Source organism: Phoca vitulina, unplaced genomic scaffold, assembly GCF_004348235.1.
Source record: "Phoca vitulina isolate PV1807 unplaced genomic scaffold, GSC_HSeal_1.0 scaffold94, whole genome shotgun sequence".
Taxonomy (NCBI): domain Eukaryota; kingdom Metazoa; phylum Chordata; class Mammalia; order Carnivora; family Phocidae; genus Phoca; species Phoca vitulina.
The window spans coordinates 2797344-2821468 of record NW_022589797.1 but is presented as its reverse complement, the minus strand read 5'-3'; the positions used below and the strand labels follow the sequence as shown (position 1 = coordinate 2821468).

Sequence of the window (24125 nt, the reverse complement as noted above, 5' to 3'; positions counted from 1 at the left end):
TTTTTTTTAGGGAGAGAGTGTGTGCGCTGGTGGTGGGGGGAGGGGCAGAAGGAGAGGGAGAGAAAGAATCTTCTTTTTTTTTTTAACGATTTTTTATTTATTTGACAGAGAAAGACACAGCGAGAGAGGGAACACAAGCAGGGGGAGAGGGAGAAGCAGGCTCCCCGCAGAGCAGGGAGCCCGATGTGGGGCTTGATCCCAGGACCCTGGGATCATGACCTGAGCCGAAGGCAGACGCTTAACGACTGAGCCACCCAGGCGCCCCGGGAGAGAAAGAATCTTAAGCGGGTTCCACGCACAGAGGCCGACATGGGGCTTGATCTCACCATCCTGAGATCATGACCTGAGCTGAAATCAAGAGTCAGAGGCTTTACCTGACTGAACAAACAGGTGCCCCCAAAGATTCTTGATGACTGAAACCTGGTATTATTTAATCTTTGTTCCCACTGTAGCACAGGGTTTGGGGTATAGCAGACTTCGGTATATTAGCTGAATGATTACTAGACACAGGTCTCTTAGCTCAGGGCCAGGACAGTCTACCCACACCATTTAAACACATTTAATAAAATTATCTTTTGCTATTACTACTTACTAACAATGAATTATCTTTTACTCTTTTTTTAAAAAGATTTATTTATTTGAGAGAGGAGAGAGAGGGAAAGAGACAGCATGAGTGGGAGGGGCAGAGGGAGAGAATCTCAAGCGGACCCCACACTGAGCACGAAGCCCAAGGCGGGGCTCAATCCCACGACCCTGAGGTCATGACCTGAGCTGAAACCAAGAGTGAGAAGTTTAACCGACTGTGCCACCCAGGCGCCCTGTCTTTTACTCTTCTACAGGACGACCCTTACCATGCTTCTGCTCTTTTTTTTTACTAGGTTTTCTCCTGTTTTTCATATCTGGTTCTCCATCTCTTTCTTTGATTCTGTGAACCACCCAATAGCTTTTTGAGGTTGGTCATTACATCTCTGTTCTGGAAACTACATTTCTAAGCTCCTTTTGCCAACTGAATACTAACTAGATTCCATCAGTGGGAAGTACTGGCAGGCAACTGGAGGGCTGGAGGACGGGAGAAGTCAGGGCAATTCTTCCTCTCTTATGGCTGCGAGAGCATCTTCCAGCAGGGGCTGTGATCATCTCCTTGGTTTCTACTTCCTCTTCCTCCTTGGTTCCAAGTCCTGCTGCCTACCTACCTCCAGGCACATCCTGTTCCCTCCAGAGCCACAATAAGAGTTTGGTGTGTATCTTTTCAGTCTGTTATCTACGCTTAAATATCTAAACCTTCAGTTATTTATTAAAAAAATTTTGGGGGGACGCCTGGGTGGCTCAGTCTTTTAAGCGACTGCCTTCGGCTCAGGTCATGATCCTGGGGTTCTGGGATCAAGCCCAGAGTTGGGCTCCCTGCTCAGCGGGAAGTCTGCTTCTTCCTCTCCCTCTGCTGCTCCCCCTGCTTGTGCTCTCTCTCTCAGATAAATAAATAAATATTTTTAAAGATTTTATTTATTTATTTGACAGAGAGAGACACAGCGAGAGAGGGAACACAAGCAGGGGGAGTGGGAGAGGGAGGAGCAGGCTTCCCGCAGAGCAGGGAGCCCAATGTGGGGCTCGATCCCAGGACCCCGGGATCATGACCTGAGCCGAAGGCAGATGCTTAATGACTGAGCCACCCAGGTGCCCCAAATAAATAAAATCTTTAAAAAGAATTTTTTTTGTAAGTAAACTCTATGGCACATGTGGGGCTTGAACTCATGACCCTGAGATCCAGAGTCCCATGCTCCACCATGTTCCACTGACTGAGCCAGTCAGGCACCCCTCTAAATCTACATTTATATCTATGTCTGCATTTATTTCTATATATCTAGCTGTTTCTTTTTTTACAAAAATGGATACAATACGCATTATTCTGTAACTTGCTTTTTACTTCACAATGTATTGTGATAGTTACTGCCAAACTGCTCTACCAAAAGAGTTCATCAATTTGTACTGCTATCAACAGTGTATAAGTATGCTTATTTCTCCATCTACGTTGGCACTGGATGTAATTAATCCTTCTAGCTTTTGCCAATTTGTTAGGTGAAAAATGGGGCCTTTTTTCATTTTTAAAAATTATCAGTCATGTTGACCATCTTTTTATATGTTCACTAGCTATTTGCATTCCTTTTTTTTTTAAGATTTATTTATTTATTTTAGAGCGAGAGGGCTTACGTGGGGGGAGGGAGAGGGAGAGAGAGAGAGAGAAGTAGACTCCCCACTTAGCACAGAGCCCAACACGGGGCTCGATCTCATGATCTGAGCCAAAATCAAGAGTCAGACACTTAACCAACTGAGCCACCCAGGCACCCCTATTTGTGTTTCTTCTTTAGTGAATTCCCTCTTGACAAGTTATACCATATTTTTCTATTAAATCATTCTATTTTTCTTATTGATTTGTAGGGGCTTTTTGCATATTGGGGAAATTAATCCCTTTTCTGTTATAGATCACAAGTATTTTCTTCCAGTTTATCTTTTCACTTTGTGCATGGGATCTTTTTTTTTTAATTTTTTTAATTTTTTTAAAGATTTTATTTATTTATTTGACAGAGAGAGACATAGCGAGAGAGGGAACACAAGCAGGGGGAGTGGGAGAGGGAGAAGCAGGCTCCCCGCAGAGCAGGGAGCCCGATGTGGGACTCGATCCCAGGACCCTGGGATCATGACCTGAGCCGAAGGCAGTCACTTAACCAACTGAGCCAGCCAGGCGCCCTGGGATCTTTTGCCATATCAAATTTGTCCTATTTCCTTTTTGGGTTCTGAATTTGGTGTCATGATTAGAAATTTTCTTCTTAACCCATGATTCAAAAAATATTCTTCTATATTCTCTTCTAATATTTTATTTATTTATTTATTTATTTATTTTTAAAAGAGTTTATTTATTTATTTGACAGAGCGAGAGAGACAGTGAAAGAGGGAACACAGGCAGGGAGAGTGGGAGAGGGAGAAGTAGGCTACCTGCGGAGCAGGGACCCCAATGTGCGGCTCGATCCCAGGACTCTGGGATTATGACCTGATCTAAAGGCAGACGCTCAATGACTGAGCCACCCAGGTGCCCCTATTTTTTTTTATTATTAAGTAATCTTTACACCCAATGTGGGACTCAAACTCACAAACCCAAGATCAAGAATTGCATGTTCTGCCGACTGAGCCAGCCAGGCACCCCCTAATATTTTTTTTAAAGATTTTATTTTTTAAGTAATCTCTACACCCAGTGTGGGGCTCGAACCTACAACTCTGAGATCAAGAGTCACATGCTCCACCGACTGAGCCAGCCAGGTGCCCCATCTTCCAATATTTTATTTTTTTTACTTTTAAAGATTTTTTTTTTTTTATTTGATAGAGAGAGACAGCGAGAGAAGGAACACAAGCAGGGGGAGTGGGAGAGGGAGAAGCAGGCTTCCCGCAGAGCAGGGACCCCGACTGGGGGCTCGATCCCAGGACCCTGGGATCATGACCTGAGCCGAAGGTAGACGTTTAATGACTGAGCCACCCAGGTGCCCCCATCTTCCAATATTTTAGAGTTACTGTGTGTGTGTTTATATTTTCATCCTTCTGGAATTTGAAATCATCTTTATCCATTCGTAGTCATCAGGATAATTGCATCTTCATATGACGGTCATCACATAGAAACCCCAGAGATCACTCAGAGACCTGAGTCCTTAACTGTTACCTTGAGCTTTTAGGGAAGGGCAAAGGATTTTAACCTGACCTCCAAGATTCTAAGGATTTATCCAGAATTTTCTCTTGAATTTCCCAGGGGAAAAGCTGCAATGACTTTATTTACAGCCTTAGAACTGTTAAGTCCCAGGGGTGCCTGGTTGATTGGGTGTAGAGATTACTTAAAAATAAAAATCTTAAAAAAAAAAAAAAAAAAAGAACTGTTAAACCCAAGCCAAGCCTCTTCCTGCTTGGTCTCTCCAGTCTTATCTTCCTCTGCTCTCCTACGTATACCCTAATGATTCTGAATTTTCATGGAACTTTCCTGAATCCATGCCTTTGTCTAAATTGCTTTGTTTTCAGTATTGGGCACGCTTCATTCTACCTGTTTTTTAAGGCCTAACTTAAGTGCTTCAATTTTCCATGCAGTCTTCCTTGATTTCTCAAGTCTACCCAAACTTTCTCCTCTCTGTACTCCTGAGGCATGGAATGTGCCACCTAGGAAGATAATTTTCTGCCAGATACCACCATTATCTGCACACCTGTTTGATTCTCTCACTTGACCTCCTTAAGAGTATCTTTGTAGACTCATGATGGCTGGCATATGGTAGGACTTAGTAAATGCGGGATGGCTAAAGATTGAGAGCTTGTTGTCTTTCCTGTCTCTGCTCTTAGACCCACCCCAAAAGCCTAGTGTATGAAGTGGGGGAGAAAGAAGAGGAAAAGTGGGAGGAGTACAAGCTGGTGCCCTTGGCTTGAGTGCTGCTTCTAGAGGAGCTGGTATGCTGGTACTGTCTAGATGCACTGGGAATGAAAGACATAGGGCAGGGGTAGTAGAGGACAGGTGTCCTGTTCAGCCTCTTCTGGCCCCAAGAGAATTACCATTGGGATTCACACACGGAAATTGTCAAGTATGAGTCACTCCTAGAAAGGTGAAGTTTTTGTTTCCCACTTCATTTCCATTTCTTAAGAATGGGTTGTGTCCATGGGGGATAGGGAGACACAGCAGGCTGGCCCAGGAGTAGATGGTCAGAAACCAGATCCCCACACAAAACAAGAAGGAAGAGAAGGAAAAATTATTGGATCAGGAGACCAAGGCTGGTGAGGAAATCTTAGAAAGTTCTTACCTGATGGGGGAGGCTTGTCTCTGGTCTCAGGGAGTCCTACTCTAAGAGGCACAGGCCCAGTCCTCCAAAGGTTTTCCCTTCCTAATCCTCCATGGCACCATAGTCTTCTGATTCCTTTTCTACTTCTCTGGTCACTACGTTTCCATTCTTTATCTGCTTCCTCTTCCCATGCCCTATCTGTCAGTGTTCCAAAGGGTCCTATCCTCAGAAATTTTAATTAATCTGATTTCTGTTCTTCTAGCCAAACCTGCAAGAACTTGACTAAAGTCAAAAATCTTAAAGTCATCCTGAGTCCTTTCATTTTCTCACACTGTGCATCTAACCTGTGAGCAAATTCTTATTCCTCTCCATTCAAAATGTACTCAGAACCCTAGCCATTTCTAATCACCTTCAATGCTACTACTACAATGTAGTAGCAATAATCTCTAAATGGTCTTCTTTCACCCTTGCCCTTCTTTAGCTTATGCGCAGTGTAGTAGCTAGAGTGATCCTACTAAAAAGATAGATTATTTCCCTTCTCAGCTCACAACTCTCTAATGGCTTTCAGCTCACTTAGAGTAAAAGCCAAAGTCCTTAAAATGATCTACAGGTCGCTATGTGATTTAGTCCCCTGTTACCTCTCTGACCTCGTCTCCCAATTATGCTCTTTGCTCACTCCATTCCATCATTGTTCCTAGAATATAGAAGGTGAACTTCCATCTCAGGGCCTTTGTACTTGGTATTCCCTTGGATTGGCATTTTCTTTTCCTAGACATCTGCAAATCTTTCACTTTCTTTACTCAGGTCTTTACTCAGATGTCACCTTTTCCTGGCCATCCTTTATAAATTTCAATCATGGATGCCTTCTATTTCCTTTCCTCTGCTTTATTTTTTCTTCTTAACCTATCACCATTATTATTAGTCATTTTCCTCTAGAATATAAGCATTGTGAGAACAGGAATTTTTTTTGGGGGGGGGTGGTTTCTTTTATATACTGCTATATCCCCAGTGCATAGAACAGTGCTTGGTATACTACTGGCACTCAGTAAATGCTTATTGAATGATGAATGAAAAGTTTAATTGCTCAAGGAGTATCAGTATACCACACATGTGTACTCCTTATCTCTTTCTGATTTCTAAGCTCACATTCCCTCCTGAACATCCCTCCAGAAAATCTGCCATCATAATTTGGACAGCTGAACTCATTTTTACTTCCTTTAGCACTTCAGTAAATCCTACTTCTTTTTTGTTTCTGTTAAAAACAGACCCCCAGAACTTGGCTTTTCTTCTTTATGATTTATTCTCCCATGCAGCAGGTCTCCACATGGGAGTGTTGTTGAGTCAATCCCCTAAATCTTGGTTCAGTTCATCCCCTAGTCTCCATCCCTGCTGTCCCTGCTTTAGTTCAGGTGTGAATCTTTTTTACTCAGTGCAGAAGTCTGCCATGTAGTCTCTAGTTCATTTTATTCACTGCTATCATTTTAATTCTCCTGATGAAGAGTTTTATTCAGCTCACTCCTCTGCCACAAACCTTCTATCGCTCGCTGCCCATTATTTGTTGAATTAAGTCGGCAAATAATCCAGAATTGATGATTTGCTATTTTCTGCTTAACTTCTCCCTTCTGGAATGCCCACCTTCTTTAATTGTGGGTTAAAACTGCTGCACCCTGGGGCGCCTGGGTAGCTCAGTCAGTTAAGCATCTGCCTTCGGCTCAGGTCATGATCCCAGGGTCCTGGGATTGAGCCCCAGGTCAGGCTCCCAGCTCAGTGGAGAGTCTGCTTCTCCCTCTCCCTCTGCCTGCCTCTCTGCCTACTTGTGCTCTATCTCTCTGTCAAATAAATAAATAAAATCTTTAAAAAAAAAAAACTACTGCACCCTTTAAAGTACAAATATTATCTTCTCTGGAATTCTTTTTTTTTTTTAATAAAGATTTTATTTATTTATTTGACAGAGAGAGAGACACAGCAAGAGAGGGAACACAAGCAGGGGCGGTGGGAGAAGGAGAAGCAGGACTTCCACTGAGCAGGGAGCCGGATACGGCCGATACCGGAACCCTGGGATCATGACCTGAGCTGAAGGCAGACGTCTAACGACTGAGCCACCCAGGCACCCCTTCTTTGGAATTGTGAAGAGAAAACAGGGCTGAAGAATTAGGCATGAGAGTCTACACATTCTTTATGTACCCAGAAAGTGTAGAGATGTAAATCTTTCCTAATCTCTTAGCCCAAAGCCAATTTTTCCAGAGCAATTAATGCAACTGTTAGGCCGTTATCACTCTCCGATTTTTCGTGGAGTTAACTGTTAATGCTTCGAGTTCTCTTACCAAGTAGGAACTTTTGGGAACAAAGATTCATCTCATGCAGTTATGAATCCTCTATGCACCTGATTCCAAGTGACATCCAATAAATGCAGAAGGCAGTAAATGTCTGGGATTGGATTACCTAGTTTAAACCGCTGGATGTCACAACTGGAGGGAGATTTAGAGGTCGCCTTTCAACCCAATCTTTGTAAATGGGGAAAATGAGGCCCGGAAAGAGTAGGACTTGAACCAGATCACAGACCCGGGACCAGAAGCCAGACATTCTGATTCCCAAGTAGGTCTCATTAGTAAGTCTTTGTGCGTCCCTTCGCGATTCGAACCTCTCTGATTCTCGCCTGGGCCGCTTCACCAGCCTCAACGCCTTACCCTTTTAATGACCCTCACCCTTCCCTTTCTTCCTTCGGGTCAGCAGGGTCCACCCACTCCAATTGCAGCGGTCCAGGCATCTAGAGTTGTTGGGCAGTAGAAGAGAGATTAGTTACGTCACCGTCGGCTCCTCCCATTGGCCCAGGGAGGGTGGAGCGCGGCGCCATGACGTCAGACGCCCAAAGGGGCGGAGTGGTGAGGGGAAGGAGGAGGGAAGTAGAACTTCAACATGGCGGCTGTGGTACTGGCAGTGGGTACGGTGACGGCCTGGCCCGGAGCGGGCAGAGTTGGAGGTGGTGGCGTTCGCCTTCCCTAGGGGCCGTCAGGAGCTCAGCGGTGACCGAGGCTGGGAGGCCATCCGGCGCCAGCACGTTTCGGCTTCTGGGACGGCAGCGGCAGCGGCGTTCAGGTGAGGGGGCCTCCAGCTGGGAGAAGTGGGGGGGGGGGGGAGGGGCGGAGTTGGGGGAGGGGACCGGTACCGGGAGACGGATGCGGGAGGATTCCCTGGGAAGAGGTTGGAGGCCGAGCGGGAAGAAAGGAGCTATAGTTGAGGGGGTAGGAGGGAGAAGGGGCCAGAGATCCGTGACTTGGGGAGGATTATGGGAGAGAGGTCGGAGTGAGGGGACCAGAGTTGAAAGGGCGGAAGGCAGATGGGATGCGGGAAAATGAGTTCGGATTAAGGGGACTAATACCTTACCGGAAGACAGGCGCAGTAGATGTGTATCTGACTGGAGTGAGAGCTCGGTGGGAATTAGAGGATGTCGGGGAGGAGGACCCAGGTTTTAGTAAAGAAGACGAGTGATTGGGAGTTGAGGGTGAGTTGGGGAAGTGAGATGCAGATTTACTTCTCCCTGAGGCGTTGAGATTAGGGAGAAAGGGAGGAAACCAGAGCAGGGTGAGGGGTCTTTGGGGACGTCTTTGACGTTGTCTGGCCTTCTCCAGTATGTTTATCTTGCCTCTTTTATTTCTTGGGTGGAGACTTACCTATACAGTCCACCTGGGCCTCGGAAACAGTCCCAAATCTTTATTGTGGAACATCAAGTTACTTTTCATTTATTTGATCTCTATCAGGGATCTCTGACCTTTGGTTGTCTCCACACGTACTTGTTTCCAGACTAGCCTCTTGAAAATGAAAATACATTTTATATTAAGCTGAAATAAAAATTTGAGTTTTTAAACACCGTAGAGTGTTAGAAAACGAGATTTGATAATTTAGTTAACTATTAAATAACTGTGTTTATAGCTTTGTGTTCTAATCCCACTTATTAGTGTTTTCTCTCTTTCCTCAGTTGTATTTATTAGCATTTGAGAAATTGGATAGACATGATGGATCTTTCTCTTTGGAATTTTGTCACATTTGATTGGGGGAAAGACAGGGCACTTAGTCTTTAGCGATAGCTAGTTCTTTCTAGTTAATGTCCCATACTAGTTAAAATGAAAGTTTATGTATTATAAATATTCAGAGTCTAACAGAATTACATTTTCTGCATTAACCTACTAAGTGGAATTTTATAAATTAGATTTTTATTTCTAATCAGTTCTGTTCAGTTTTTCTGTTATTTATTCAACATTTAATGCTTACTGTGCATTGCATTAAGAGTCATTCTAATTATGGAAATGGGAAAATTAATGTTTCTCTATCACTGCACAGCAAATAACTTACTAACTTGCTATGACCTCATTGGAAGAAAAAGTGTTACTTTAGAAATGATGACAGTGGAAGAAAATTAAACTGTGTGGATATAAGAAGTTCCTGAATTTTGGGGCACCTGGGTGGCTCAGTCATTAAGCGTCTGCCTTTGGCTCAGGTGCCCCGCATCGGGCTCCCTGCTCAGCGGGAAGCCTGCTTCTCCCTCTCCCTTTCCCCTTGCTTGTGTTCCCTCTCTCGCCGTGTCTGTTTCTGTCAAATAAAATCTTAAAAAAAAAAAGTTCCTGAATTTTTCTTTGACCCATTACTTCATCATGATGTATTTTATGTGTATTTGAAAGATTTTTTATTTTTAAAATTATTTTTATTAAAATAATTTAAAAATTTTTAAGTAATCTCTACATGCAATATGGGGCTTGAACTCAACCCCAAGATTAAGAATTGCATGCTGTTCCGACTAAGCCAGCTAGACGCCCCTGAAAGATTTTGATTTTTTTTTTTTAAAGATTTTATTTATTTATTTGACAGATAAAGACATAGCGAGAGCAGGAACACAAGCAGGGGGAGTGGGAGAGGGAGAAGCAGGCTTCCCGCGGAGCAGAGAGCCTGATGTGGGACTCGATCCCAGGACCCTGGGATCATGACCTGAGCTGAAGTCAGACGCTTAACGACTGAGCCACCCAGGTGCCCCAAGATTTTTTGATTTTGATTTTGAAGACGACAGTAACAGTATCCTGATGTGATAATATTAGGTCTGTAAACAGTTGTTATCAATGGTTGGTAGTTCACATTTCTTAGACTGGCAAATGTCACTTTATCTTGTGCGTCTTTTCTTTTTTATCTTGAATATGGTAAGGTACTTAAAATGAGGATTCTTGAAATTTATTTATTTTTTTAAGATTTTATGTATTTATTTGACAGAGAGAGACACACAGAGAGAAGGAACAGAAGCGGGGTGGGGTGGGGGGGGCGTGGGAGAGGGAGAAGCAGGCCTCCCGCGCAGCAGGGAGCTCGTCGCGGGGCTCTATCCCAGGACCCTGGGATCATGACCTGAGCCAAAGGCAGACGCTTAACGACTGGGACACCCAGGTGCCCCAGGGTTCTTGAAGTTTAATTCAGTGACTAAAATTCTCTGAGTATTTTCAGCATTACAAATGTATTTTCATTACCCCAGAGTATATATGCTAGTATTACATTTTTCCTGATCTCTAATTAAATTGTTGAATGTTCTGAGGGTTTTTGTTTTGTTTTGTTTTTAAAGTAAACTCTACGCTCAGTGTGGGCTTGAATTCATGACCCGAGATCAAGAGTCTTCGCCTAATGACTGAGCCACTTGGGCTCTCCTGTTTTGAGGTTTTTAACATGGAGATTTTTTTTTTTTTAAAGATTTTATTTATTTATTTGACAGAGAGAGAGAGACAGCTAGAAAGGGAACACAAGCAAGGGGAGCGGGTGAGGGAGAAGCAGGCTCCTGGCTGAGCAGGAAGCCCGATGTGGGGCTTGATCCCAGGACCCTGGGATCATGACCTGAGCCGAAGACAGAGGCTTAACAACTGAGCCACCCAGGTGCCCCAACATGGAGATTATTTGAAGTGTAAACTTTTTTCCCACAAGCAAACCAACCCGCACCCCCCCCCAAAAAAAAACCCAGTACTGGGGCGCCTAGGTGGCTCAGTCGTTAAGCGTCTGCCTTTGGCTTAGGTCATGATCCCATAGTCCTGGGATCAAGTCCCACATCGGGCTCCCGGCTCAGTGGGAAATCTGTTTCTCCCTCTCCTACTCCCCCTGCTTGTGTTCCCTCTCTCGCTGTGCCTCTCTCTGTCAGATAAATAAATAAAATCTGTAGGAAAACAAAAAACAAAAAAAAAAACCCAGTACCATCAATTCATTAATCAGGTAATTTTCTTTAGACAGGCTTTTTAAGAAATGCAAAAGTTAGTATGTAGTACTTTAAATATGAAATAGCTTTTTCTGGGTGCCTGGGTGGCTCATTCGGGTAGGCAGCGACTCTTGATTTCAGCTTAGGTCATGATCTCAGGGTTGTGAGATTGAGCCCTGCATGGGGTTCCCTGTTGGGCGTGGAGCCTCTTAAGATTCTCTCTCTCCCTCCCCCCAACCCCTCTTTAAAAAAAAGGGTTTTTCTTAGGATAAAAAAAAACCCTGAATCTTAGAAATCAACTGGGTTTAGATTTTAGCATAGCTTGGGCATCCCTGCTTCTGTATCACGAAGATAAGTGAAAATCTGTTGTCTTTTCCAGAATCTAGTAATTTAGGAAAGCCTTTCGGTTAGAGGAAGAAGTAAGCAGGTATTTCTCTTCTAACCTGTACTGCACAATTTTGTAATACTAGAAATAATTGGAATTAAGAGTGATATTTTCCTATGAATTGAGAGTTGTAATTTTAGGCTTTAAAAATTTTAGGTGAGAGGAGCAAGATTTACAAAGGGAAGGGTGCTAACTGGGCAAAAGCTAATGAGGTAGGCATTGTTGAGCACTTTACATAATCTCTTAATCTTTGCAATGTGATTAGGTAGGCAGGTTGTGATACACATGCTTTTTAGCTGTTGAGGAAATTGAGGATCAGTGAATTTGAGTCATTTAACGTTACAGAGATAAAATGGTAGAGTCTGAATTTGGACTTGAATTTGTTATACTTCAGTGCCCAAACTTACCTGTTACATCTTTGTCCCTCTTAGGCAGTCACAAGATCATTCCAGTTCCTATCAAGTAAATTTAAAGTATAACCACTATTTTTTAAAATAGTGCCATTTAAAAGTACTTGTTCTTTTTGGAATAGTAGTGTAACTGGAATGATAAATAGTTCATTAAAATTATAGTCTTTAAGATGTCATTAGTATTCTAGGAAGAAATGAATACCTGAATATTTTGTACTTAACAAAATAAACTGGATAAACTGGATAAGAGACTAAAGTTTTCTTATTTGTATTGCTGAGTCAGGTAGGATTCAGTTCATTAAGGGCCAAAATTTGTGTTTGGCAGTAGTCTGCATGTGTTCTCATAATTCTGGATTGGTCATTATCGGTTGCTTAATTGCTTACCAAACCCTTCTAGTGGTTGAGTCAGTGTGAATTGGCTCATGGTAATTGTGAATCTTGTGGTTACTGAGTCAAGAGCCAGCAGTATGTTTTGGTTGCCTCACTTCCTCCACAACACTTGATATTGTCAGACTTTTAATATTTTTTCTAACCTAGTAGACTTGAAACGAGTGACTCTTGGTATCAGGATGTGTTTATTGTCTTGTTTTTATTAGCATTTCCTTAAGTTGAGCATCTTTTCATATGTTCATTATTTGTGCTTTGTCGGTGAAGTGTATATTCAAGTTCTTTGCCTATTTTGAGTTGTTTCTCTTTTTCTGATTGACTTTTAAGACTTTTTTTTAAAGCTTTTATTTATTTATTTATTTATTTATTTTATTTTATTTTTTTTTTAAAGATTTTTTTTTTTTTAATTTATTTATTTGAGAGAGAGAGAATGAGAGAGAGCAAGCACATGAGAGGGGGGAGGGTCAGAGGGAGAAGCAGACTCCCTGCCGAGCAGGGAGCCGGATGCGGGACTCGATCCAGGGACTCCAGGATCATGACCTGAGCCGAAGGCAGTCGCTTAACCAACTGAGCCACCCAGGCGCCCTAAAGCTTTTATTTATTTATTTGACAAAGAGGGAACGCGTGTATGCGCAAAAGCAGGGGGAGCAGTAGGCCGAGGGAGAGGGAGAAGCAGGCTCCCTGCTGATCAAGGAGCCTGACTTGGGGCCCCATCCCAGGACCCTGAGATCATGACCTGAGCTGAAGGCAGACGCTTAACCGACTGAGCCGCCAAGGTGCCCCGAAAAGTTCATAATTTTAATGAATTGAAATTTTCAGTTTTTTATGGTTGTGCTTTTTGTATCATTTAGGAAACCCTTCTCTGCTAGGCATGCATTTTTTTTTTTTAGATTTTATTTATTATTTGACAGATAGCGAGAGCAGGAACACAAGCAGGGGGAGTGGGAGAGGGAGAAGCAGGCTTCCCGCCAAGCAGGGAGCCCGATGTGGGACTCGATTCCAGGACCCCGGGATCATGACCCGAGCCGAAGGCAGACGCCCAATGACTGAGCCACCCAGGTGCCCTTTTTTGTTGTTGTTTTTACTTATTTGAGATTTATTTATTTATTTTAGAGAGAAAGAGAGTGCGGGGGGTGGGGAGTGGGAGAGGGAGAGAGAGAATTCCAAGCAAACTCCTGAGTGCGGAGCCTGATGTGGGGCTTGATCACAAGATCCCGAGATCATGACCTGAGCTGAAATCAAGTTGAATGCTTAACCGACTGAGCCACCCAGGTGCCCCAAGTTTTTTTTTATTGTTTTAAGTAATCTCTACCCCCAATATGGGGCTCAAACTCATGATCCTGATATCAGGAGTCACATGCTCTACTGACTGAACCAGCTAGGTGCCCCGGGGCCTAAAGTATTTTAAAGCAAATCCCAACTTTCCTGTAAATACATTATTATGAACCTCTGATAAGGACTTCTTTTAAAAACATAACTACCATGCTATTATCACATCTAATAATTATTAGTAATTCCTTTATAATCTAATGCCATCCATATTAAAATTTCTCTTATTGTCTTAAAAGTGTCACTTTAGGGATGGTTGGGTGGTGCAGTTGGTTAAGTGTCCAACTATTGGTTTTGGCTCAGATTGTGATCTCAGGGTCATCAGGTCAAGCCCCCAGTCAAGCTCTGTGCTCAGCTCAGAGTCTTCTTGAGATTCTCTCTCCCTCTCCCTCTACCCCTCCCACTCGTGCTCTTACACTCTCTCTCAAATAAATAAATCTTAAAAAAAGAAAAGTGTTGGGGCACCTGGGTGACTTAGTTGGTTAAGTATCTGCCTTTGGCTCAGGTCATGACCTCAGGGTCCTGGGATCGAGCCCCACGTCGGGCTCTCTGCTCAGCGGGGAGTCGCTTCTCCCTCTCCCTCTGCCCCTCCCCCTGCTTGTGCTCCCTCTCTCTCTCTCTGATAAAATCTTTAAAAAAAAAAAAAAAGGAAAGAAAAGAAAATATTGCCCAAATACCCATAACCCAATGAACAATATGAAACAATAATTTTAAAATTTTAAAGACTTTGGTATACACTTTAAATATGTTTTTTTTTTTTTTCAAATTTTATCAAATATACCGCAAGAGAGCTGAAAAAAAAATTAATTGTAAAAAGAAAAAATAAATCAAGCTTGTAACCGTTAGTTTACAAAAATAGAAAAGTAAATGGGGCGCCTAGGCGGCTCAGTCGTTAAGCTTCTGCCTTCGGCTCAGGTCATGATCCCAGGGTCCTGGGATCGGGCCCCGCATCAGGCTCCCTGCTCAGTGGGAAGCCTGCTTCTTCCTCTCCCACTCACCCTGCTTGTGTTCCCTCTCTCTCGCTGTGTCTCTCTCTGTCAAATAAATAAATAAAATCTTTAAAAAAAAAACGAACACAAGAATGCACAGATACTGGATATAGGATACCTACAGGACAAATGCCCTGGTTTCTCCAATGAATCAATCATATGAAAGGGGGTAATTATCATATAACAAAAAAGCCTTAGACATGAAAGCCAAATAAGGGATAAATACGGACCTTATTTGAACTGTGAATGGCACAAATCGCTTGTAAAATGACTCTTTTTAAAAAGATTTTATTTATATACTGGAGAGAGAGAGAGAAGACAGAAAGAGAGCAAGCACAAGCCAGGAGGAAGGGCAGAGGGAGACCCAGGGGGTCTGCTCAGGGGGGAGTCTCCTTCTCCCTTTCCCTCTTCCCCTCCCTTCGCTTGTGTGTGCACACTGTCTCTATCTCTCTCTCTCTCTCTCGCCCACTCTCTCAAATAAATAAATTTAAAAAAAGTGAAATTGTATCATCATACTATTTCTGTTATATTTATGTTTTTGAGTACTATTCTTCTCTAAAGAACTTTCCCTTGGCAGCAGGCTTACGCTGAAGTATAGTCTATTGAAAAGGGTGGATGAGTACACTTACCATGATGAGCACTGCGTAATGTATAGAATTGTTGTATCACTGTATTGTATATCTGAAGCTGCTTTAACACCATGTTAGCTATACTGGAATTAAAAAACAGTAAAAATAAAAAAAAAAAATAGGAGGATGAATGCTTGATTCTTTTAATTAACCAATTTCAAGTAAAGAGTTAGTGTAACAGTCTTCTCTTACGGTAACAGGCTATTTTGGGTTTTTTCTTTTAAGTATCCATACCTAGTGTGGAGCTCAATGTGGGGCTTGAATTCAACAACTGTGAGATCAAGACCTGAGCTGAGATCAAGAGTTGGACACTTAACTGACTGAGCCCTCCTTTTTTTGACCTTTGGTTTTCTTTAAAGATTTTTTTTATTTGGGAGAGAGTGCACATGAGTGGGGGGGAGGGGCAAAGGGTGAGGGAAAAGCAGACTTCCCGCTGAGCAGGGAGCCTGACAATGGGGCTTGATCCCAGGACCCTGAGATGATGACCTGAGCTGAAGGCAGATGCCCAACTGACTGGACCACCCAGGCGCCCCAACTGTTGGTTTTCTAAGGATCTTTTCTTTGAGTATTGTCATAAACTTGTGAATTTGTATCATGTGTTTGAGTAATTATAGTCTTTTTTTAAAGATTTTATTTTTAAGTAATCTCTACACCCAATGTAGGGCTTGAACCTACAACCCGGAGATTAAGAGCTGCAGGTTCTACCTGTAGTCATTCTTTTTTATGCACAAGTTGTTTCATTTTTGATCAGTGAGAGCCATTTCAGGTTGGTAGCTATTTGGCATGAACTAAAAATCCTTTTTTTTTTTTTTTTTTAAGTTTTATTTAAGTCATCTTTACACCCAGCATGGGCTTGGAACTCACAGCCCTAAGATAAGAATCATATGCTCTTCCAACTGAGCCAGCCAGGTGCCCCATGAACTATAAATCTTTGAAAGGCTTCTTTCATACACAACAGATGGCCCAGGTTAATCTTATAAATTCTTCTGTACATCTGAAAACGACCATTTCTTCAAGAATTAATGTAGAACTAATATTGAGAGCTCAAAATGTGGGTGCCAGGGATGCTCATTAATAGTGTCCTTGCTTCTACAAACATTTTTATTTATTTAAAAATTTTTTAAAAATTTTATTTTTGGGACGCCTGGGTGGCTCATTCGGTTGAAAGTCTGACTTTGGCTAAGGTCATGATCTCAGGGTCATGGGATCGAGCCCTGCATCAAGCTCTGCATCGAGCTCCCTGCTCAGCCAGGATTCTGCTTCCCCTCTCCTCCCCCACCCCCACTCGTGCACTCTATCTCTCTCTCTCAATAAATAGATCTTGAAAAAATATTTTTATTATTGGGGTGCCTGGGTGGCTCAGTTGGTTAAGAGTCTGCCTTTGGCTTAGTCATGATACTAGGGTCCTGGAATTGAGCCCCACGTCAGGCTATCTGCTCAGTGGGGAGCCTGTTTTTCCCTCTCCCTGTTGCTCCCCCTGCTTGTGCGCGCTTTCTCTCTGCCAAATAAATAAATAAAATCTTTTTTATTTTTTATAGATTTTATTTGTCAGAGAGAGAAAGAGCGTGTATGCACAAGCAGGGGGGGCAGCAGGCAGAGGGAAAAGCAGGCTCTCGATGAGCAAGGAGCCCCAGGCAGGACTCGATCCCAGGACCCTGGGATCATGACCTAGGCCAAAGAAAGAGGCTCAACTGAGCCACGCAGGTGTCCCAGTAAATAAAATCTTTAAAAAATTTTTTATTTTTTATATTTTTAAGTAGGCTTCATGTACAATATGGGGTTTGAATTCATGACCCTGAGATTAGGAGTTGCATGCTCTACCAACTGAGCCAGCCAGGTACCCCTACAAACATTTTTTTAAAAATCACAAGTTCATATTGATTTTTTTATTTGACAGAGAGAGACACGGTGGGAGAGGGAACACAAGCAGGCGGAGTGGGAGAGGGAGAAGCAGGCTTCCCGCGGAGCAGGGAGCCCGATGGGGGGCTCGATCCCAGGACCCCGGGACCACAACCTGAGCCAAAGGCAGACGCTTAACGACTGAGCCACCCAGGCACCCCAAGTTCATATTGATTTTTATAATTCAGATTTAAGAACTATAGGGTTGGGGCGCCTGGGTGGCTCAGTCCTTAAGGCGTCTGCCTTCAGCTCAGGTCGTGATCCCGGGGTCCTGGGATAGAGCCCCGCATCGGGCTCCCTACTCCGCCGGAAGCCTGCTTCTCCCTCTGCCACTCCCCCGTCTTGTGTTCCCTCTCTTGCCGTGTCTCTCTCTGTCAAATAAAATCTTTAAAAAAAGAAACTCTCATGAATAAATAAATAAAACATTAAAAAAAATAAAAAAAAACTAGGGTTTTAATTTTTTTAATATTATACTTGTCTTTTTTTTTTTAAGATTTTATTTATTTATTTAATTGACAGAGAGAGACAGCGAAAGAGGGAACACAAGCAGGGGGAGTGGGAGAGGGAGAAGCAGGCTTCCGGCCGAGCAGGGAGCTCGATGCGGGACTCGATCCCAGGACCCTGGGATCATGACCTGAGCCGAAGGCAGTCGCTTAACCAACTGAGCCTTTTTTTCTCTCTTACATAAAAAGTCTAGGTTCCTTACAATATAAACATAATTACTTACTATATTGGGTATACACATAAAATGGTTTTAAAATGGTAATACTGATATTATTGCTAACAAAAAAAATAAAATCTGTATAATTCTTCATGTTTTTGGAACATACTACACTGCTCTGCAGTTAGAATACTGAGTTCTGAAGTCACTTGAAATAATTTCTGTGTAGTAATCAATTTTATGTACAGTTAGGTTTATTTGTTTCAACTTGTAATCATTTAGGGATTTAAAAAGTTAAGTTTTGGGCACCTGGGTGGCTCAGTCGTTTAGCGGCTGCCTTCAGCTCGGGTCATGATCCCGGGGTCCTGGGATCGAACCCCGCATCGGGCTCCCTGCTCGGCGGGAAGCCTGCTTCTCCCTCTGCCACTCCCCCTGCTTGTGTTCCCTCTCTCGCTATGTCTCTCTCTGTCAAATAAATAAAATCTTAAAAAAAAAAAAAAGAAAAAAAGAAAAAGTTAAGTTTTATTATTTGGAATATATAATATATAGTTACTTTGGAAACTCGGAACATGGAGATAAGTAAAAAGGAAAAGTAAAACTTGCTTGTAACCCACCATTTGAAATACCCACTATTATAATACTTGTATAAAATATTTGCATAATTGGGGTGCCTGGGTGGCTCAGATGGTTAAGCATCTGCCTTCGGCTCAGGTCATGATCCCAGTGTTCTGGGATCGAGCCCCACATCGGGCTCCTGGCTTGGGGGGGAGCCTGCTTCTCCCTCTCCCTCTACCTTTCCCCCTGCTCATGCTCTCTCTCTCTATCTCTGTGTCTCAAATGAATAAATAAAAAAATATTTTAAAAAATTTGCATAACTAACATTTATTGAAAACATACCATGTATGGGGATTGTTCTAAGTACTTTATATTCATTATCTTGTTTAATCTTTAAAATAATCATATGAGATAGTTCTTATTATTATCTCTATTTTACAGGTTGGGTACCTGAAGTTAAGTTATGTTAACTTGTTCAAGGGGTACACAGCTAATAAGTGGCAGAACAGTGACTCAGTCTCCGATTTTTCTTATTTATTTATTTATTTGTTTGTTTGTTTGTTTGACAGAGAGAGACACAGTGAGAGAGGGAACACAAGCAGGGGGAGTGGGAGAAGGAGAAGCAAGCCTCCCACAGAGCAGGGAGCCCAACGTGGGGCTCGATCCCAGGATGCTGGGATCATGACCTGAGCCGAAGGCAGACGCTTAATGACTGAGCCACCCAGGCGCCCCTCAGTCTCTGATTTTTCTTAGTCTAAAACTTACCTGCGTTACTGTGTGTTCTCTTTTCACTCTTTTCTCTGTGCTTATAAACAGTTAATTTTAAAATATATTTCATACATTTGGTTATTCTTTTTTTTTAAAGATTTTATTTATTTGAGGGCGCCTGGGTGGCTCAGTTGGTTAAGCGACTGCCTTCGGCTCAGGTCATGATCCTGGAGTCCCTGGATCGAGTCCCGCATCGGGCTCCCTGCTCGGCAGGGAGTCTGCTTCTCCCTCTGACCCTCCCCCCTCTCATGTGTTCTCTCATTCTCTCTCTCTCTCAAATAAATAAATAAAATCTTTAAAAAAAAAAAAAAGATTTTATTTATTTGAGAGAGAGAAAGCATGAGCAGGGGGAGGGGCAGGGGGAGCAGCGGGCTCCCTGCTGAGCAGGGAGCCCAATGTGGGACTCGATCCCAGGACTTTGGGATCATGACCTGAGCTGAAGGCAGACGCTTAACCGACTGAGCCACCCAGGAGCCCTGGTTATTATTTATTCTCTTTACAGTGTCTTTTTGGGAGAAGTTTGGATGAAGTCCACTTTATTTTTTCTTTTATGGTTTGTGCTTTTGTTGTTAGTATCTAAGAAAATACTATCTAACGTAAGGTCAGAAAGATTTTCTTGATATTGTCTTCTAGAAGTTTTATAGTTTTAGATTTTATAAAGTCTGTGGTCCATTTTGAGTTAATTTTTCTGTATACAATGTGAGGTGTGGATGGAGGATTTTGTGGGTTTAAAAAAATTTTTTTTGCATGTAGATACCGTTTGTTCCAGTACCGTTTGTTGAAATGATTACCCTTTCTCTGTTTATTGCTTTTGTGTTTTAAAAATACTTTGTGTATATGTGGGTTTGTTTTTGGATTCTGTTCTGTTAATCTATTTGTCTTTATGCCTACATCACACTTCTTGAATACTATAGCTATATAATACATTTTGAAATCAGGAAGTTTTTCAAAGTTGCTTTGGGTGTCTATGTCCTTTTCATTTGTGTATGAATTTTAGAATAGCTTGTCAGAATATCTACAAAAATCCTGTTAGTGTTTTGTTTGGGATTAGATTGAATCTGTAGGTTAATTTGAGAGAATTGACATCTTAACAATATTGGGTATTACAACCTATGAACATGGTTTATCTCTCCATTTACTTAGGTCTTTGCTATAACTGAATGTTTGTGTGTCTCCCAAATTTGTATGTTGAAATCTATCCCCGGTGTGATAGGATTTGGAGGTCAGGCCTTTCGAAGGTAATTAGGTCATGATGGAGGAACCATTATGACTGGGATTAATGTCCTTATAAAAGAGGCCCCAGAGAACTCCCTTGTCCCCTTTCACAGACATGTTAAGTTATAGTGAAAAGACAGTCAGTGAACCAGGAAGCAGGCTCTAACTGGATGCTGATTCTGTTGGTGCCTTGATCTTGGATTTCCCAGCCTTCTAGAACTGTGAGAAATACATTTCTGGTGTTGATAAGCCAATTAGGCTGTGGTGTTTTGTTGTAGGAGCCCCAGCAGAGTAAGATGTTCTTACATTTTTCTCAGCAGTGTTTTATAATTTTCATTGTGCAGGTCTTGTACATTTTTTTGTCAGATATATTCCTAAGTGTTTCATAATTTTTGGTGCTTTTGTAAATGGTGATTTTTAAATTTTTAATTTTTCTTTTTTTTTTTTACAGAGAGAGTGAGAGCGGGTGCAAGTGGGGAGAGAGGTAGAGGGGGAGGGAGAGGGAGAATCTTAAGAAGGCTCTGTGCCCAGTGTAGAGCCTGATGTGGGGCTTGATCTCACAACCCTGAGATCACGACCTGAGCCAAAATCAAGAGTCGATGCTTAACCAACTGAGCTGCCCAGGCACCCCTAAAATTTTAATTTCTGATTGTTCATTGCTAGTATATAAAAATGCAATTGATTATTCTGTATTGATCTTACAGCCTCCAATACTGTTGTATAAGTTTTGTATAAGTACTCTCGTAAATTCTACTAGATTTTCCACAGACCATGTTGTGTGTGAATAAGGACAGGTTTTATGTGTTTTTTTCCAATCTGGATGCCTTTTACTTATTTTTCTTGTCTTATTGCACTGGCTAGAACCTCTAATAGAATGCTAAATAAATGTGAGGAAAGTGGACATCCTTGCCTTATTCTTGAACTTAAGGGGAATGTCTTTTAACAGTAGGTATGATGTTAACTGTAGGTTTTTTTTTTAATAGATGGCCTTTATCAAATGAGGAAGTTCCCTTCTATTCTTATTTTGCTGAAAGTTCTTTTTGGAATGGGTATTGGATTTTGTCAGTTTTGCTCTTCTTGTGTTTGTTAAGATAATCCTATAGTTTTTCTTTTGTAGTTTGTTAACATGGTAATTACATTTTTTAAAAAGATATATTTAACCTATCTTGCATTTCTGGGAAAAACCTCACTTCATTGTGATATATTATCCTTTTTATATGTTGTTGGATTTGAGTTGCTAAAATTTTGTTGAGAATTTCTGCATTTATGTTCATGAGGGATATTCTGTAATTTTCTCATAATATCTTTGTCTCTTTTGGTATCAAGGTAACGTTTCTATAATTCTTATAGAATGAGTTGGGAAGTATTCCTTCCTCTTCAGTATTCTGGAAGTATTCAGTATTTCTTCCTCGAGTGTTTGGAAGATTTCACCAGCAAAGCAATCTGTTCTGAGTTTTCTTTATGATGAGGTTATAAATTACAAATTCAGTTTCTTTAATAGATACACGGCTGTTGAGGCTATTTCTTTCTTCTTGAGTGATCTTTGGCAGTTTGTGGTTTTTAAGAAATTGGTTTATTTCTTTTTAAAAAATATTTATTTTTAGAGAGCGAGCCCTCATGCATTGCAGAAGTGGAGGGTAGGAGCAAAGGGAGAGGGAGAGAGAACTTTACTTTTTTGAGGGGAGGGCAGAGGAGAGGGAGAGAGGGAATCTTAAGCAGCCTCCACACCCAGCATGGAGCCCTGTGGGGGGTTCTGTCTCATGACCCTGAGATCCTGACCCGAGCTGAAATCAAGAGTTGGACGCTTAACCGACTGAGCCACCCAGGCACCCCTGAGAGAGAGAATCTTTTTTTTTTTTTTTTTAAAGATTTTATTTATTTATTTGACAGAGAGACACAGTGAGAGGGAACACAAGCAGGGGGAGTGGGAGAGGGGGAAGCAGGCTTCCCGCTGAGCAGGGAGCCCGACTTGGGGCTTGATCCTGGAACTCCAGAATCATGACCTGAGCCAAAGGCAGACGCTCAACCAGCTGAGCCACCCAGGCGCCCCAGTATGCTGAAATTAAATCTTTAACCTTTATAGAGGGTTTTCTATTTGACTGCCAGGGACTCATAAGTCAGTATAAAAATATATGGGTTTCTTACTATAGGTGATGGTTTTCTGGTACCACCTTTCTTTGTTCCTTATGGTAAGTACAAGCCATTGAAATGTGGAACTACTCTTACTAATATAAGATTTAGGGGGCAGCTGGGTGGCTCAGTTGGTTAGGCGTCTGCCTTCAGCTCAGGTCATGATCCCAGCGTCCTGGGATTGAGTCCCGATCGGGCTCCCTGCTCATTGGAGAGCCTGCTTCTCCCTCTGCCCCTCACCCTGCTTGTGCTCTCTCTCTCTTGCTCTCTCCCCCAAATAAACAAATAAAATCTTAAAAAAATATGTAAGATTTAGGAAGGTGAGGAGGTGTTAGTAAACCTGGTGAGTAACTATTGTTTGTATATTATTTTATTTAATCCTTATAATACCCCTTCTTAGATTCACTCTATTGTACTACTTAACTTCTTATACTATTAATTTTGTTTTTATTGGTAAGAAGAATATGTTAAGTTTTGATCAGAGATAAATTATAATCCGTTTTGGTAGATACCTATTTGTAGATACTTATAAAGCAACTAAGATTAATTAAAAGACCTATGTCCTTTTTGTGTCTTTTTATTATAAATCATTTCATATTAAGGTTTTTCAGTTGTAAAATGGAGAAGCCAGGTTCTGTTGTGTACATTGTACCCCCTTATCTACAGAGCATATGTTCTAAGATCCTCAGTGGATGCCTGAAACTTGGATAGTAGTGAACAGTATATATACAGATGGTCCCCAACTTAGGATGGTTCGATTTATAATTTTTTGACTTTATGATGTGAAAGCAATATGCATTCAGTAGAAACCATACTTTGAATTTTGAATTTTGATCTTTTCCCAGGCTAGCTGTACATGGTATGATACCTCTTATGATGCTGGGCAGTGGCAGCCAGCTACAGCTCTTCAGTTAGCCATGTGATCATGAGGGTAAACAGCTGATACTCTTACAGCCATTTTGTACCCATACAGCTGTTTTTTACTTTCAGTACAGTATTCAATAAGTTACATGAGCTATTCAATACTTTATTATAAAATAGACTTTGTGTTAGATTATTTTGCCCATGTGTAAGCTAATGTAAGTGTTCTGAGCACACTTAAGGTAAGTTAAGCTAAGCTATGGTGTTTAGTAGGTTAGGTGTATTAAATGTGTTTTTGACTTAAGATTTTTTTCAGTTTACGATAGGTTGAGATGTCACTCCATCATAAGTTGAGGAAGTTCTTTTTTTTTCTTTTTTTAGATTATTTATTTATTTATTTGAGAGAGAGAGAATGAGAGAGAGCAAGCACATGAGAGGGGGGAGGGTCAGAGGGAGAAGCAGACTCCCTGCCGAGCAGGGAGCCCGATGCGGGACTCGATCCAGGGACTCCAGGATCATGACCTGAGCCGAAGGCAGTTGCCTAACCAACTGAGCCACCCAGGCGCCCAAGTTGAGGAAGTTCTGTACTATATTTTTTCTTGTACAGGTATATATATGATCAGTTTTATTTATTTTTAAAAAGATTTTATTTGTGTATTTATTTATTTATTTATTTTTGAGAGAGAGAGAGAGAGAGAGAGTGTGTGTGTGTGAGGGTGGAGGGAGGAGCAGAGGGGTAGGGAGAGAGAGAATCTTAAGCAGGCTCTATGGCCAATGCATAACCCGACGTGGGATTCAAGCTCACGACCCTGAGATCATGACCGGACCCGAAATCAGTTGAGTCAGCTGCTTAACTGACTGAGCCACCTTGGTAGCCATAAAGATTTTATTTTATTT

General features: G+C 41.8%; 1 protein-coding gene across 1 annotated transcript in view; it reads left to right on the top strand.

The window, feature by feature from the left end:
• Positions 1-7716: 7716 nt before the first annotated feature.
• The window catches only part of UBAP1 (ubiquitin associated protein 1), a 60427-nt gene continuing 44018 nt past the window's right edge, over positions 7717-24125 (top strand). Inside the window, exon 1 of the mRNA XM_032396796.1 lies at positions 7717-7892. The gene's annotated coding sequence lies outside the window, so the exon portion shown is untranslated. The remainder of the gene's footprint in view (positions 7893-24125) is intronic.